The following is a 16,819-nucleotide window of genomic DNA, read 5'->3' on the forward strand; positions in this document are numbered from 1 at the left end:
CAATTGTGACGACCCCTGCTATGAACATTCATTTGCCTGCCTGTTTTTAAAATTTTTTTTTTCAACGTTTATTCATTTTTGGGACAGAGAGAGACAGAGCATGAACGGGGGAGGGGCAGAGAGAGAGGGAGACACAGAATCGGAAACAGGCTCCAGGCTCCGAGCCATCAGCCCAGAGCCTGACGCGGGGCTCGAACTCCCGGACTGCGAGATCGTGACCTGGCTGAAGTCGGACGCTTAACCGACTGCGCCACCCAGGCGCCCCTGCCTGCCTGTTTTTAAACATGTTTTTTTTTTCTTTCTTTCTTTCTTTCTTTCTTTCTTTCTTTCTTTCTTTTTCTTTCTTTCTTTCTTTCTTTCTTTCTTTCTTTCTTTCTTCTTCCCTCCCTCCCTCCCTCCCTCCTTCCCTTCCCTTCCCTTCCCTTCCCTTCCCTTCCCTTCCCTTCCTTTCGTATTTATTTATTCATTTTGAGAGAGAGAGAGAGAGAGAGAGAGAGAGAGAGCATTCGAGTGGGGAGGGATGGAAAGAGAGGGAGACAGAGTCCCAGGCAGGCTCCATACTCAGTATGGAACCTGACTCGGCGGGTGATCTAAGAAATCATGTGATCATAACCTGAGCCGAAATCAAGAGTCAGATGCTTAACCAACTGAGCCACCCAGATGCCCCTGAACACCTGTTTTCAATTCTCTTTAGATGTATGTGTAGGAGGGGAGCTGGAAGATGACAGGCTGAGTCCATCTTTAACTTACTGAAGAAACACCAAGCTCCTTCTGACAGCGAGGTTTTTTTAAAAAAGTTCCCCATTCGGCTCTGTCACCACCCTGTGTTGACAGTTAGTGTCTACAAGGAAAGTTGGCCCTGTTAACACTCCTAATGCATATTTGTTTAATTCAGCGGGGTCCCTGGGCCATAGCACCAGCATTCGCTGGGAATTTGTTAGAAGTGCAAATTCTTGTGTCCCATCTGAGACCTACTTAATCAGAAGCTCTGAAGGCGGGAGGGGCAGCCCCATTTTTAGCAAGTCCTCCAAGGACTTTAAAGCTTCGGAACTCATGCCCTACACACAATTTCACAACATGCAACGTTTTCACTTAATTGGACACTGTGTGCATCTTCCCACATCATGAATCCTTATTTGAAAATACAATGAAATATCTGTATATAATATCGTAGAACAAAACGGACCCATTAGCACTCAACAGTTCCTTTTCACAGCAGTTGTGGGGCAGGGGGAGGGAAGATATCTGGTTCTTCCCACATTTTCCCTAATATAAATAGTACTGAATGAATATTCTTGACAATTTGTATTTGCCAACATCTCTGAATATCTCCATTGGTCGAGTTTAGAATTATAATGAGCGGATTATAGAGTTTGGGCCAGCCATTTAATTTCTCAGTGCGCGGTTTCTCTGTCTATAACTGAAGAGACTTCTGGGGGGCTGTTCAGAATCATCAGGTGAGAGCAGGAACTATAACTGAACGCACAATGCCACTTGTGAGGCATTTTCATAACAATGTCCACGGCCTTGAGAATGTCACTCCCAGAGGATTCCCCCACCCCCAACCATGGAAATATCCTCATTTGATTTGAGCTGAGGCTTTAATAAGCCTGACCTAAGCTGTTTCATTTGCTCTGAATTCTTAAGGGTCTCCAGAATCTTTAAGCTTCACATGTGCATATCTTTGTGCCTGTTTGAACACACTCAAATTTCTGGTGTGAGTTTGATGACGGAGCATAAGGCGAGGTGTCACCCTGGAAACCGCCCCAGAACAAAGGAAAGGGAAAAACCAATGGTTAAGAGATCACAGTCATGCAGGACAGGAGTCTCCATCAGTTCACACATGTCTCAGTAAATGACAAGAAAAAAGCAATCTTATCAACAGCCTCATCTCCAGAAACCTACAGACTCAGTGTCCTGGAGCCCCAACATCACCCTCCCCTCCACGGTGATGTGGGGGACAAAGGCAAGGAGGATACGGCAGGTAAAATTAAATGTCCTTATAACCTGCAGCCCATGGACAGATACTTGAGACCGGCAGAGGATAACAGCCCTCCAGGAATTCCTCACTGTTATAATGTTGACACCTTACTAGAGGGAAAACAACCTCAGCTTGGCAAAAGCAAGGTCCCCGGAATCTTAGGAGTCCTCGTTAGCATATGAAAGGTCCTCTGGAGGCCTCCCCTTGGCCTTTACTTCATAGTATATAACGAGTCACTGTGCAAGACCCCAGTGCAGCTCCTCCTGCCCACGGGGTCCTGTCCCTGTGCTTTAATAACATCACCTTTTTGCACCAAACACATCTCAAGAATTCCTTCTTGGCCGCCGGCTCCGGATGCCCCCACCCCTCCAAAATCACGTCAAGTTCACCTCAGGTAGGATTTGTAAACGGTGTATGTGTTGATTACATTCCACTTCTTAAAAATAAAAGTTGTGGACGAGGAAATGCATCACCATCATATGACTGGGTTTGGGTTCGAGTCCAAAAAAGAGTCCTTATGTTTTTATACGTGGTGATTTTGCTCTTCCGTTGGTTTTATGGTCAACAAACCCAAACAAGGAAACATGTGGGGAAAAGCCGGGGAGGAGTACGCCCTACAAACCCGGAGAAGGTGTAACTGAATACTTGAACTCGATCAAGTTTAGTCAATGGGGAACACTCTGCTTGACTGTGTGGCAACTATATAGATGGCCGGATATGAAACCACACGAGCAGTGGGAGATGCTACGAATCAAGAAGCCAAACCAAGTTCCAGCGCACTTAATGTATGTATCGAGGGATGTCCCTCGCGTGAGAAGAACACACTTCTTTGCATCTTGTCTGATTTCAAAAAGTATTGGGGCGCCTGGGTGGCGCAGTCGGTTAAGCGTCCGACTTCAGCCAGGTCACGATCTCGCGGTCCGTGAGTTCGAGCCCCGCGTCGGGCTCTGGGGTGATGGCTCAGAGCCTGGAGCCTGTTTCCCATTCTGTGTCTCCCTCTCTCTCTGCCCCTCCCCCGTTCATGCTCTGTCTCTCTCTGTCCCAAAAATGAATAAACGTTGAAAAAAAAAAAGTTAAAAAAAAAAGAATTCCTTCTTGGCTGTTGGCTACGGACCCCACGAACCCCACCATCACCCCTGAAAACCTCATCACCATAAGCACTCACGGGTCATACAGCGACTTTAACTGCTTTGAAGGTACCTGCCCACCCGGGCCCCCGCACCAAGACTGACATTTCTTCTAATAAAGATGCATTTTGGAAAGACTGTTCTGGAGCAGAGAAGAGAAGGTTCTGGCATGTTTTCAGGAGCCAGAATGAGAAGGCAAGAGATGTGTGAAAAACAGCGCGTGTGGGACTGCTTATGGAAGCAGACAGGAGCCACTGTCTTCCTGTTCTCTTCTCTACGGGAGATACTTGCCGTCCCCAGAGTTTCAGAGCAGGGACTCGCTAAGCAGGCGGTCTGAAAAGGGAAGGCTGAAGACACCCTTCATGCACACCTGGACCCGGGCTCTCCCGGCAAACAGGATTATCCTCTGTGTTTCGTAACGGGGCGCCTGAGGCCAGGAGGAATGCACATCGGGCTGTGAGCGCATTCCAGGTCCCCGGGCAAGTCTCCCTCAGCCTGTGGCCGCAGGGAGGCTGGATTCTCTGTGTCCTCGTCCCCCTGAGCACGTCCTCACCCCGGAAGAGACACGGGGACTCCGGGCTTGGTGCAGGAGGTGGGATCGGCCCCTTGGCCTGCGTCTGCCTCCTTAAATGTCAGAAGCGGTGAGCACAGCATCATTTGCATGAGGCTTGCGGAAGGCAGCTCTCCAAGGCTCAGCCGCAGAGACTTCGGAGGTGACGGGGGACCCCCACCCCCACCCTCTCTGCTTTTAGACTGGGGGGAGGGAGAAGAAAAATATAAGCCAAGCGGATTTCTGGCAGACCCGACAAACGCAGGGTTAAATAAAAACAGTGGTGTTGGTGGAAAGGCCGGGGAAAGCACGCCAGCCCCAGCCCCTACTTCATGTTAATTACTCCGTATTTGCTGCACCCTGAGAAAGACACATTTGTTATGCAGACAGTGTTCACAGGCAGGGGCTGATCAGGAATGGAGCGGTGGCAGGCCACAAAATGAATTAGCTCTCTGAATACCAAACTGGAAAACCGATTGGAACCGGAGCGTGTCACTCGGACTCCACCAGGGTTAAAATAGACTCCACACCCATGAGACCCTGCTTTGTGACCGCTGATAATTGTGGGCTATTTTTAGGCACGGCCTTGAGAAAGGAAGGATCTGGGAGAGAGGGCAGCGGTGTGCCCAACAACGGGGCTCATTTACGACACTGGGGTTCACAGCCCTCTCTCCAAGCCCGTTTCCCATGCTCTGGAACGGCCTTTCTGTGCGACTCAATAATTTATTATTGACCCTCCTCATGAATGTGGGTGATTCCAGCTATTCCGAGCATGTGCTCTGCAGAGGGGATGAACGCAAAGCTTCACTGTGCCCAGAAAGGAAGCCAAAGGGCTCTGGGGACATTCCCTCCCTGCCCTTGGTGACACTGCCGAAGAGTGCCAATGAGACACTGCCGAGAATCTGGTGTGCAAGAGGCAGTGAGCTCCAGGGCGCCCGGGTGGCCCAGTCGGTCAAGCCGCCGACTCCTGATTTCGGCTCAGGTCATGATCTCATGGTTTCATGAGTTCGAGCCCCGTGTCAGGATCTGTGCTGACAGTGTGGCGCCTGCTTGGGATTCTCTCTCTTTCTGTCCCTCCCCTGCTTTCTCTCTCTCTCTAAATAACTAAATAAACTTTAAAAAGATAGTTAAAAAAAAAGAAGCAGTGAGCTCCAAGTTGCCGTGTAGGGCACAAACATGGTCCACAGAGGGGGTAGGGGGCACAGCTCTCGTCAGATTCCGGTGGGTACCCACTGAGTCTGTCGGCCAAATATGTGCATGCACACACACACACAGACACACACACACACACCATAACCCACTGGGAGGGAAGGAGGCATGTTGGCATGGCCCACTGCAGAAGTTTATTATTTTGCAGAAGATATTATAAATTCCTCAAAATTTTAAAAGCCTGGCATTGCCACATGCCCAGGTTATATAGATTCATCTTTCTCTCGACACAGGCATATCCCTCCAAGAGGCTGTGGGTCACCGATCACAGTGTCCCGTTCTGTGATCAAGATATGACAACTTGGTGCCCTGTGGTCGTTTCCTTGAGATGGCCCTGCGTACGGCATTTTCCCCAAAATGCTTTCTCCCCCAATTTTGCAAGATAAAGGAATGGCTACACAACTAACCAAGGAAAAGTCCCCACAGCTCTGAATCCCCTCAAGGTTAAAGGGTACATTTATCTGGTATTTTTTGCAAGAACAGAAACTACATGTCACAGATGACCCCTACGTCTCTCTCCAGGGCCTGAGATGACTAATTCTCAATACATCAGAAAGTCTCATGGGAAATAATTCTTCTGGGGAAGTGGGCCTCATGTGGTGGATATTTTGTAACGTCTGGGGATATTTTCGGTTTTCGAAACTGCTGGAGGTTGGGGGATTGGTACCGCTATCTAGGGGGTCTAGGCCAGGGATGCTATCAAACATGTTGCAATAGACAGGACACCCCAAAGGATCAGCTGGCCCGAAATGTGGGTGATGCCAACGTTGAGACACTGCGCTAGGAGTGGTTATTTCTGGATCCCTGACAGGTTGAGAGAGAGTAGCTATGTGAGAGAGTAGCGCCCGCGGCTGGCAAAGCAGGGAGCAGAAACACTTGGGAAAGTCATTTTGCAAGGGACTTAGTTCTTCTGAATGTGCCACACTGGCTTCCCGGATCCCAGACAAGCCCATCAGGTCTGTACCACCTAAGGGAAGACACAGGGTTTGCAGAATGTGGCAAGTGTGTGGCTGATTCCTGGAATCACCCCGCCTGAAACAGCAGAAGTCCATGTCTGGGCCCCGGTCCATTTTAAAATCTGTCTCAGATTCCTGACAATACTGAGAAAATATGGCAGTGACCTCCACCCTGGGCTTGGCCCTCCCCCGGCATATAGTCCTCTAAAACACAACAGCCAGTCTAGGAGCCCATGAACAGCAGCTCGGTCATCTACAAAAGTGTCACTGGAAAGAACCTTAATTAATAAATGTTCTCTGTGATATGTGACATGAGATCAGGCAAGCATTCTCAAAATACGAGATTTGGTTTGTTCACCAGGAAAATGGAGCTTATCCTACCAGAGGATTCTCGAAGACCCCTCTCCTGGGACAAACCATATATGTGCATCATTCCTGAAAAGGGAGTCCTGACGTCCTTCACATATAACACGCCCCACACCCCTCACTCAGCAAATTAGGGGAAGGGGGATTTTGCGAGCCCTGTGTTGTGCGAGCCCCGGGGAAGTAGGACAGTCTTATTCACCACCAGGCAATCATTTGGCAATGGACATGGGTGGAGAAGAAGGAGGGAACGCATGGGTCTCTTAGGTACGGAATGTTAGACATGGCTGCCGCTTTCCATTTAGGATTCAAGAGTGAATGGTCTCTGTTTTCATGCAACGTAGGTGCCCCAAGGCAAAGGCTTCACAAAGGCCTTCCCATAATCATCACCTACTGGCTGGTGCATGCACACTTTGTTCCATGGTGCTTGTGGCTTCTTATTTGTGGATTGTATTTGTGAGAGGGGTGCGTATGTCATTTGTGTTTTATGCCACGTATCTCCAATGGCTTAAGAGAAGACATGTATCCCAGAGGTCAGGGCTGGTCTCCTCCTGGAATCAGAGTGCATTCCCGGGATGCTTCGGGAAACGGACTGATGACATTGGCGGGGCGGGGGCGGGGGTGGGGGGGTGGGGACACAACTCTAGAGCATAACGGCCATTCTCAAATGGGAGGGAGCTCCCTGCTCATTTCGGTCGGTCCCACACATCCTGTCTCCACACATTCTGTCTCGCCCAGCACATAACAGTGGATGCTTTTCTTGAGTCTGACTTCAGCTTCACGAGGTTATTCTGTAATCGGCAATAACAGAGGCCCCCTTCCTGACAGGTTGTGCGAGTGCTACTATCTGTATTTTCTGTCCACGCACTGCCCCAGTTACCCTGACTTCTCGGCACATTGTTTTTGTCGGGTCAGTGCTTAATCTCCGCAGACCGCAGAGTGAAAATGAATGTACCATCTGTGTAGACATGCCTCTCATTTCCGACACTCTCGCAAATCTCTGAGAATGTTCTCTGGGAGGGAACAGTAGCCTACACCAAGATACGGATGCCAGGACGCGGAGGAAACACAGACACAACGTCCGGGAAAGAACGAGACACAAAACTGAACGCCGCGGTGGTAACCTAGGGCAGTGGCGTCTTCGCCAAACGGTGGCCAGGACGCAGAGTCTCCCCACGACACTGAAATTTGCACGACTGCCGTGAATAAGTAAATGTGAATCCCTTCGTAGAGATGAATGTGATCACACTGGCTGCCACCCTCTCTTCTACCAATCTGAACGTTTTGTCAAAGAGCAATTCATTATTTCTAGTTTGATTTGATTCAATCAGTGACGGCTGAAAAGCGTTTTTCTTCTTAGACTCAATATTGGCTGATTTTAGGAACAGTCCTTTTTACACAAGTACCTGCTTAAATTACTAAATCATTACGTTGCATTACCTGTGGTGTTATTTTCCTTCTCTTTTTAACATTCCTCTACTTGGCAAATGTTTCTTCACCTATGGGTGACAAAATTCATTCCCGAATTTCCTATTACCCAGGGACGTATTTGCAACACCGTCCCAATTTCAGTATTTGAGCATTCCTCTACAAATTATATTTCTTTCATTGATGTTTTCCATTTCCCTAGAAATTGACACTTCCTGAGCCTTTGCTGTATTACCTCCCTGGAGGGTGTTCTGATCTCACACACCTCTGGTAGGTTTGAAATTTCTTCCTGAGCAACAAATAGTCATTAGGTAACTTTACTGGCAAAAAACTTCCCTTTCATTCCTTAATGTTATAAACTTGTGGGGTTTTCTTTTTTTTTTTAATTTTTTTTTCAATGTTTATTTATTTTTGGGACAGAGAGAGACAGAACATGAACGGGGGAGGGGCAGAGAGAGAGGGAGACACAGAATCAGAAACAGGCTCCAGGCTCCGAGCCATCAGCCCAGAGCCTGACGCGGGGCTCGAACTCACGGACCGCGAGATCGTGACCTGGCTGAAGTCAGACGCTTAACCGACTGCGCCACCCAGGTACCCCTGTGGGGTTTTCTTAATGTTTATTTATTTATTTTGAGAGACAGGGAGAGAGAGAGAGAGAGACCGTGAGCAAGCATGAGCATGGGAGGGGCAGAGAGATAGGGAGAGAGAGAGAATCCCAAGCAGGCTCCCTGCTCTCAGCACAGAGCTCGATGCAGGGCTTGATCCCACAAACCATGAGACCATGACCTGAGCTGAAACCAACAGCTGGATGCTCAACCAACTGAGCCACCCAGGTGCCCCATAACTTGTGTTGCTGTCTTAACTTGAAGCAAGAAATTGGCAACACGTCAAACTCTTCACTCATGATATATTTCCATCACAACTTTCCCTGCCCCCCCACCAAATAAAAACTCCTAATAACTTTATAAGGGATATATCGTGTATGTAAGGACAAACTGACCAGCGTCAGTTATAAATGGATGTCGGTCCTATGGCAAAGCACTCGTAGGGCTCTGGTATCTTATCACCATCTCTGTCTCTCTTTCAACGGGCTGAGACTCTCTCCCTTCTACTTCAGAACAGATTCTCCATGATGTAACCACAAGACACCTTGTTCACACTCATCTGGTGACATTCAGGGTCTTTGTCTGTCAATCTCATCCACCATTTAAGGTCTGAACCAAGATCCAACAACCTTCATGAATACTCAGGTCACTGCTCTCTCCCTTTCTAAGACGCCATACCGTTTATGGTATTGTCTCTTCTTGGCTCATATAACAGTCAACTCAATGCCATTTAACTTTTCATTCACTTCTTCAATACCCGTTCATCAATCATCTACTACGTGCCCAACCAAAAAGGCTCGACCCCAGGCACATAGCAATAGGGAGATAGAGAGACTCAATGCCCAGCTCTTAGAGTGTAAAATCTTGAAGCAGAAACAGACATTAAGCATAGAAACACGCAAGGTATTTGTTTAAGACCACGAGTTGCACTTCAAGAAGACTAACGTACTAAATAAGACAGGGACTGGTCTTCTATAGATCACAGCTTGTCTGGGTGACATTCCCAGCAGTGTCTCCAAAGAAAACACAAAACAGAGAGGGGAAGAACTAAAGAAAAAGACACCATCTGGGTGAATCATTTCTATTACCGTGTGTAGATTCTTTGCAATAGCACCCCCCCTTCTCTGGACAAAAGTCTTAGTGCAGATTTCAGATATTCCAAATGTTCTCTGATACCCTGAGCCTTTGCATTTGCAGACTTCCATGTAAGATGGGAGTGGACACTGCACTCTTCCGAAGGCCAGATTAAAGCATCTAGCGCTTTCTAAAAGTTGGGTGTTGCTTACACACTCATCTGGGCCACCTTTACTGCCTCTTATCTGTAGCCCACATTCAATACACCCACCTAATCCCTGAGACTTGCTCCTTAGGATCTTAGAAAACACTCCCAACACCTCCTAAATCATACCAGGTAAAAAAGATCGTTGTTATTATTCCTTTCGAAACCTATGTTTTTTTCTCAACTTCCTCTTCTGCACTGTGATGGAATACATTTCCAGCAGGTTCTCTGTTTCTGTCTTGAACATTCTCTCCCCACCTCACGCCCAGGTTGATTCACACCGGAAGATTATATAACAATAGGCTGTCAGTATGGCGCTGGTCAAATTTCACGTGGCTTACCTGCTTTATGGGACTTGATCTCGGTAGACGGACCTCAGAAACGATTCGATGGTGGCTCAAAAATCCGTTCGAGCATCAACCAACACGTAGTCAGAATCCTGGCTACCTAACATAAAACACAAGGTAAATCATGACAAGAGACAATAAAACTTGCTCCGGCCTCAAACGTTTACTGCTCAGACCTTGGGCTGGTTGCTGAATATAAGCAGAAACATCTACGTGCCTGCCATGTGTAGCTGTGAGCATTGGTACAGACCATCTAGTGAGATGCATTGCATTTTGCCTCTTTTTCTGAGGTAGACACCCCGTGAGGAAACAGAAAGTCTGTGTCACTGTTCAAGAGAATGTCCCCATTTCTTGGTCTCTTATTATCCTATTGTGTTTTGCTTTTTGTGCTGTGGAATACTGTTCCTTGCTTTTTAATTCTGTGGCATTAGTGCTGAAGCCACTTCAATGGCTACAACCACCCCCAAATTTACCACTTTGTTATCCTGATTATTTTGAATTGTAGCCATTTGAAAACCAGCAGGTGAAGGGAGAGGCTTTCCCTGAACTTCCCTCATTTGCCTAAAGACGCGTCCTCCAAAAGGAACGCAACTGTCATGGGCGCCCTCCTTGGGAGTGTCATCAACTGGGAAGATGGTCTCCTGTCACAGGAGAGGAGATTAGACCTCCAATTTACCCGCACACAAATTCGGTCAGAAATTGTCCTACCTCCACCTGGTTTTCCAAGGGCCCAGTCATCTTTCCTAAAATCATTTACTCTCCCTGCCTACATCCCCCTTCCCCTCCCCTATTCAGATCCTAAATTCTAAAGCCACCCCTCTGAGTTTTTTCCTGGGTATCCCCCATGTATACAGGAGATAGACCTGCTAATAAACTTCTGTGTGTTTTTCTTTTGCTAACCTGTCTTTTATTACAGGGGTCTCAGGAGAAAACACTAATTTTAAGGAAAATTGTTTTTCCTGTGCTACAGAATCCTTCATGTAACTGTAGGTGATTATTTTTCCCTGCAACTCTTTTTACACAATTTCCTAGTGTTTAGGGCATAATAACCTCAGACCAAAAATGAAAACATAATTTCTTATTTGATGAGGATGGCACAGTGTGGTCATTAACGACTTTCGTTTAAATTGTCTTTGATACTTGATACGAATTGTCTTTGATGCTTGAATTTAATATATCTTCATGCTTAAATTGTTTGTACTTACTTAAAAATTTTTTTAACGTTTTATTTATTTTTGAGACAGGGAGACACAGAGCATGAACAGGGGAGGGTCAGAGAGAGGGAGACACAGAATCTGAAACAGGCTCCAGGCTCTAAGCTGTCAGCACAGAGCCCGACGCGGCGCTCGAACTCACGGACTGCGAGATCATGACCTGAGCCGAAGTCGGCCGCTTACCTGACTGAGCCACCCAGGCGTCCCAATTGTTTGTACTTACTTCAATCATTGGACTCAAGGATTATCTTTGCTGTTATCACCAAAATCTTGGGGAAAGCTATATTCATGAATCTTGAAGCAGACCAATGTTTTCTTAACACTTTGACTACACTTTGGGTTCTAAAGCCTGTGTTTTTTAGAGAAAATAAAACCTCATTTGGATGTAATTTCATTTTCTTAGTGTTACCTTACTTCATAACCAAAGAATCAACCCTTCATTCAATAACGTATTTGGTGAACACCAACTACGTATTGGTAGATGTTCCAAGTGCCGGCAGAGGGTGGTGACAAGGACAGGGAGTGTCACTGTCATGAAGCCTATTCATACAATAAGCAGATAGATATGTGAGCAAAATAATCTATGCCACCGTGCTGCTTCATGTGATGGAGAATTTGAAACAAAGACATGGGATAGTCACAATGTCCCCCGGAGATTAAGAGTGATTCCAAGTTGGCTGGTGGAGGTGATATTCTCAGCTTGTGGTTGGAGAAGGTTCCCCAGCACAGATAACACTCAGACCGTCCTCATGAAGACAGGGCAAGGCAGACGCAGAGCCTGGGGAAGAGGGCTTGTCGCTTAATAGGGCAGAAGAAAGGGCTGCCAGTCAGAGGCCAGTGAGCAGAGAAGAGAGGAGGAAGAGAGGAGGCTCAAGAGGGGAGTAGGGAGCAGGGGCCACTCAGAGCCTTGGGATCTTGGGAACAAGTTTGCATGTTCTCTTGGGCTGAATGCGAAGGCTTTGGATGGTGTTAAGCTGAGATGTGTTTCTGCCAAAAAATCACTCCGTCTGCAGTGTGAATATACAGTAGGAAGGGAAGTGCGAGGTGATGCAGCAAGAGACAGACTAGCACAGTGTGTAGGAACGAGAGCTCCAGGCCATCTGGGCTAGAGTGGCAGTGGTAGCCAGGTAGAAAATAGATAGGGCCGGCAGGATCTAATAATAGATTGTATATGCGATACGCAGGGAGGAAAAGAATCAGGAGGTCTGGTGGGATTTTTGTGTATTTAACACAGATGGGTATATCTATGGAGAGATGATACATAGATAAATAGATGATAGGTAGGGAGATAATAAATAATTACTAATTTAGTAGGTAGGCAGATGATAGGTAAAGATAGATGATGCAGAGATTGATGACAGATGGATGGATACATAGATGATAGATATGATGGGTCGATAGATAGATGACAGATAGATAGATAGATATGATGGATGGGTGGATGGATAGATAGATAGATAGATAGATAGATAGATAGATAGATATAATGGATGGGTGAATGGATGGTATGATGGATGGATAGATCGATGATAGAAATGATAGACAGATGATAGATAGATAGATAGATAGATAGATAGATAGATAGATATGATGGATGGATGGATAGATAGATATGATGGATGGATAGATGATAGAAATGATACATAGATGATAGACAGATGATAGATATGATAGCTAGATAGCTAGATAGATGATAGATAGATAGATAGATAGATAGATAGATAGATAGATGATAGAGCTATCAGTAAGCAATTTGTTTCTTACTTTCTGGTATGTGGACAGAAAATTTCAATGGTCCTCTCCATTTTCCCACAAAGTGACTGGAGATGATTATTGGTTTTTGTCATTTTGACCTGGTCCAGGTGAAGCTAGTCTCAGCTAAATAGCAAACTACACTCTGAGAAAGTCTACCATTACTCAAGAAAAGAAGTAAAAAGAAAAGCTTTTCATTCAGAGTTCACCTCATCGGGATCCCCATTTCCACCGTGAAAGCCAGCTAACACCTAAATGCCTGAATGTGGACTGAACCTCATGGTCCTAAGAAAGCACATCTGTCCTGAAGAAGACTCACAGTCACATTGACCCACCATCTACAAAAGACAGACTTGTCCCAACATCCTACTGAATGAAAGGTAGGTCCCTCCTCTCCTCTCCTCCCCTCTCCTCTCTTCTCCCCTCCCTCCCTCCCTCCCTCCCTCCCTCCCTCCCTCCCTCCCTCCTTCTTCCCTCCCTCCCTCCCTTTTCTTCCTTCCCTCCTTTTTCACTCCTTCCTTCCCTTCCTTCTCTCCCTCCTTTTCCTTCCTTCCTTCCTTCCTTCCTTCCTTCCTTCCTTCCTTCCTTCCCTTCCCTTCCTTCTTTCTCTTTTTTCATTTCCTCTTCTCTCTCTTCTTATTTTTCTCCTTATTCTTCCCTCTTCTTCCCTCTCCTTCTCCTTCTTATAGATATCTTTGGATTCTTCCAGAACGTAATTTTAGATTTTCATGAGCTGGGGGTAAGGCACTGTGCTCCTAGCAGGATTTGACAGAGTGTGGTGTCTGGGGTTGGGTTCACAAGCACAAAGTTTATCAGGATCAACACCTGTGTACAGAAAGGCAAGCAAGCAAGACTGCACACAGAAAGAAGGGAAGGCCATGGCATATGGGCTGCTTCTAGAAGCTGGAAAGTCAAGGACATGATTCCTCCTCATGCCTGCAGAAAAAACCACAACCCTGTCAACACTGTGCAGGGGATACCTGCATCAGACTTCTGACCTCCAGAACAGAAAGATAGTAAATTTGTGTCATTTAGCCACTAAGAGTGTGATAATTTGTCATAGGAGTGATAGGAAACTCCTACATCTAGTAAAATGTTAATGGTAGAACCTGTGTGACAGGCACATCGCTGTTTGATGAAAAAATCATTCAAATTGTTTGTATGTTTTAAAACTTTCATTATTACATGAATATATTATTGAAAATAAGAAAAATATGGTAGATCACCATAGTAGCTACTTTGGAATCCATTCTGTGGGAAGAGAAGGATCTGACTTTAGAATCAAATAGGGGATTGTGGAGACTGGGGAGGGGGTCAGACAAATGGGGGCTGCAGGCAGGCAAGTTGGGGTTTTTCTGAAACATGTATTCAGACAAAGGTCTCAGCTTACCCAGTTCTGCATACCCCCTCAGAAACAAGAAACCTGAAAGCTAATCAGTGTCTCCCTCCAGACTAAGGATTACTTATTCATTGATTTTTTTAAAGGTTTTATTTATTTATTTTGAGAGTGAGAGAGAGAGAAAGTGAGAGAAAGGGAGGGGCAGAGACAGAGGGAGAGAGAGAATGGGAGGGGCAGAGAGAGAGAGGGAGAGAGAGAATCCCAGGCAGGCTCCTCAATGTCAGTGCAGAGCCTGATGCAAGGCTCAGACCCATGAATTGTGAGATCATGACCTGAGCCGAAACCAAGAGCTTGATGCTCAACTGACTCAGCCGCCCAGGCACTCTCAAGGGTTATTTATTCATTCTTGAGCAGGTTGTTTAATCCAGAGCAGGTGTGTAATTGTCCATCCTCAGGAGACTCACAGGATGGTATCTCCCAGACATCCAATCCTGTTCAAGAGGATTTCTGGTGGACCTCACTTCTTCCACCTCAGCTACATTTCTTGGATTGGATCTAGGCTCATGTAGGGAAGCTTCTTTGGTCTGTCCCCTCATTTGCTCTTGAGAAGAGCTCCAGCTCCATTGTCCCGGATGTCTGAAAACTGTCACACCATCTCCAGAAATCAAAGAGTCCCACTGGACACCAGGACGACCACATCCAAGAACCTAGACACATGGATCTTCTTTTACTCGTTTGTTAACGAAGCCCTCTCATGTTCTAGGCACTCTTCTTGGTTTGTCTTATTTAGTTTTTGCTGTGTGACAAATCATCCCCAAACACAGCCCTGAAAACAGCAAACGCTGATTATCTCACAGCTTGTGTGGGGGTATCTCACAGGTGTGGGGTGGCTGGGCTCCTGTGGCTCAGGGCATCTGATGGGGTTGCGGCCCATGTGTCGGCAGGGTTGCCGTCCCATCTGTGGCTCACTCATGTGGCTGTAAGTAAGCTTTGGTCTCTTGTTTCATGGTGCTCTCTGTCTCTCCACAAGTTTTCCTCACAATATGGTGGCTGGCTTCCCCCAGGTGCAGGTGCGCACACAGTCGATAATGTTGCAGGACAAGAACCTCCTACAGGGGTGGGAACCTGACACTGTAGCTTAGGGAACCTGACTTGAATACTTGTAACGGGCAGTCAGCCGGTCTGATCTTTCCTCTCGAGGAAGACATTATCTTCACCAATAAATTAATGGGGAGTAAGTAAACCGGCTACGTGCTTGAAGGGAAGACACTATCTGTCTTCGAAGGCTGTTAGCTACACAGACATCCTTGGAAAGACAGTCCACAAGGAAGGCTACCAATTCCTCTGCTTGTAATACATGCAGAAATGCAAGAAATTCAAGAATTACGTCTCCACATCTTTTTAGTACGTCTTGGGTAAATAATAAAATTATTTAGGGGTTTATAATGGTGCCTTTACTATGTCAAAAACTGAGACATAACGACTCTCAGTCCTCAGGGAAAATAGGGTGAGAAACTCCCCCAAAGGGTTAGTCTCCTTCCTGGAAATGAGACCTTTGCTATTCACACCGTCATGTTTCACTGCTGCTTTTGAGCTTCCCAGGGCAATCCTAAAAGAAAATTGATCTTTGGACAACTCCGGGGCTTTCAAGTGTGAGTCATCCTGACCATGTGAATTGGGAAGTTAATTGCTACCATAACCTCCCTGAAAAGAAGTGAAGTACAGTGATTCAACATCATCAGCGATCCCAAACCAAGGTCGCGTTCATTGAGCAAGTGCGGGCCTTCTGGACCATAAGGAGGCCCTGAATGGAAGGTCATTATACTATCAAATGTGACAGCTTTTATACCGTTAGAGATGCCTGAGGGGTAAAAACTGACAATAGTTTGTTTTAATCAGGTTCAGTGCGTGTGTGTGTGTGTGTGTGTGTGTGTGCACGGGCGCGTATGCACGTGTGTTTATGAGCAAGTCTTTATCATCAAGTCCCTTCATTATGAGGGATATTTTGGACATAAGTTATTACATAACGACAGTCAAATTGTGGGTCAGAAAGAATAAGTAAAAGGAAAGATCAAACATTTCGTGACCAATATGGTAAAACATCTTAATGCGCTTTTAATTCTTCTACCCAGCGAGTTTCCACAAATTGCCTCAACATCTCTACTTATGGCAGACAGAATCGAGTAGAGAAGTCACTGAAAAACAAGTTCTATGTTGTAGTTTATATCTGCGTGAATCACTGGAGCATCCAACTATTCTCGGATGATATACTCGTATGTGTGTGCTTGTAACCTAAAACAGAATGAAATGGAGAGATGGAGAGATGGGGATGGCGGGAGAGAAAGAAAAGACTGCAAGGAAGGACGGGAAGCCATGTGACTCAACCATTCTTAACATTCACCTCAGCTGACTTTCCTGGATCAACGTACAGATGTTATGACGGGTGAGACGCGGCCAGTAGAAAGGAGGTATTTATCCAGATTGTTGGACCTGTTCACTGTGTAGCCCTATTGGGTACATCGCAGATGGTGTCATCTCTGGTGCCTTCGACAAAAACAGTCTGCACTCTTTTGCTTTAGGGAAATCATGTTCAACCTCAATTAACTATGGAGGAGGGGAAAAAACCTAATTACTAAGTTTTAAAAAGAACTTAGCTACAACAAAGCACT

At 46.2% G+C, this 16,819-nt stretch overlaps 1 protein-coding gene across 4 annotated transcripts in view; it reads right to left on the minus strand.

The window, feature by feature from the left end:
- Positions 1-16,819, minus strand: part of LOC101082722 (pseudouridine 5'-phosphatase) — a 483,897-nt gene that overhangs the window by 170,672 nt on the left and 296,406 nt on the right. For 3 of the 4 annotated variants that reach the window (XR_002739909.2, XR_006593103.1, XR_002739910.2), the window contains one exon: positions 9,840-9,945. The gene's annotated coding sequence lies outside the window, so the exon portion shown is untranslated. The remainder of the gene's footprint in view (positions 1-9,839; positions 9,946-16,819) is intronic. The other variant, XR_006593104.1, reaches the window with a different exon arrangement.

This window comes from Felis catus, chromosome X (genome assembly GCF_018350175.1).
Source record: "Felis catus isolate Fca126 chromosome X, F.catus_Fca126_mat1.0, whole genome shotgun sequence".
Taxonomy (NCBI): Eukaryota; Metazoa; Chordata; class Mammalia; order Carnivora; family Felidae; genus Felis; species Felis catus.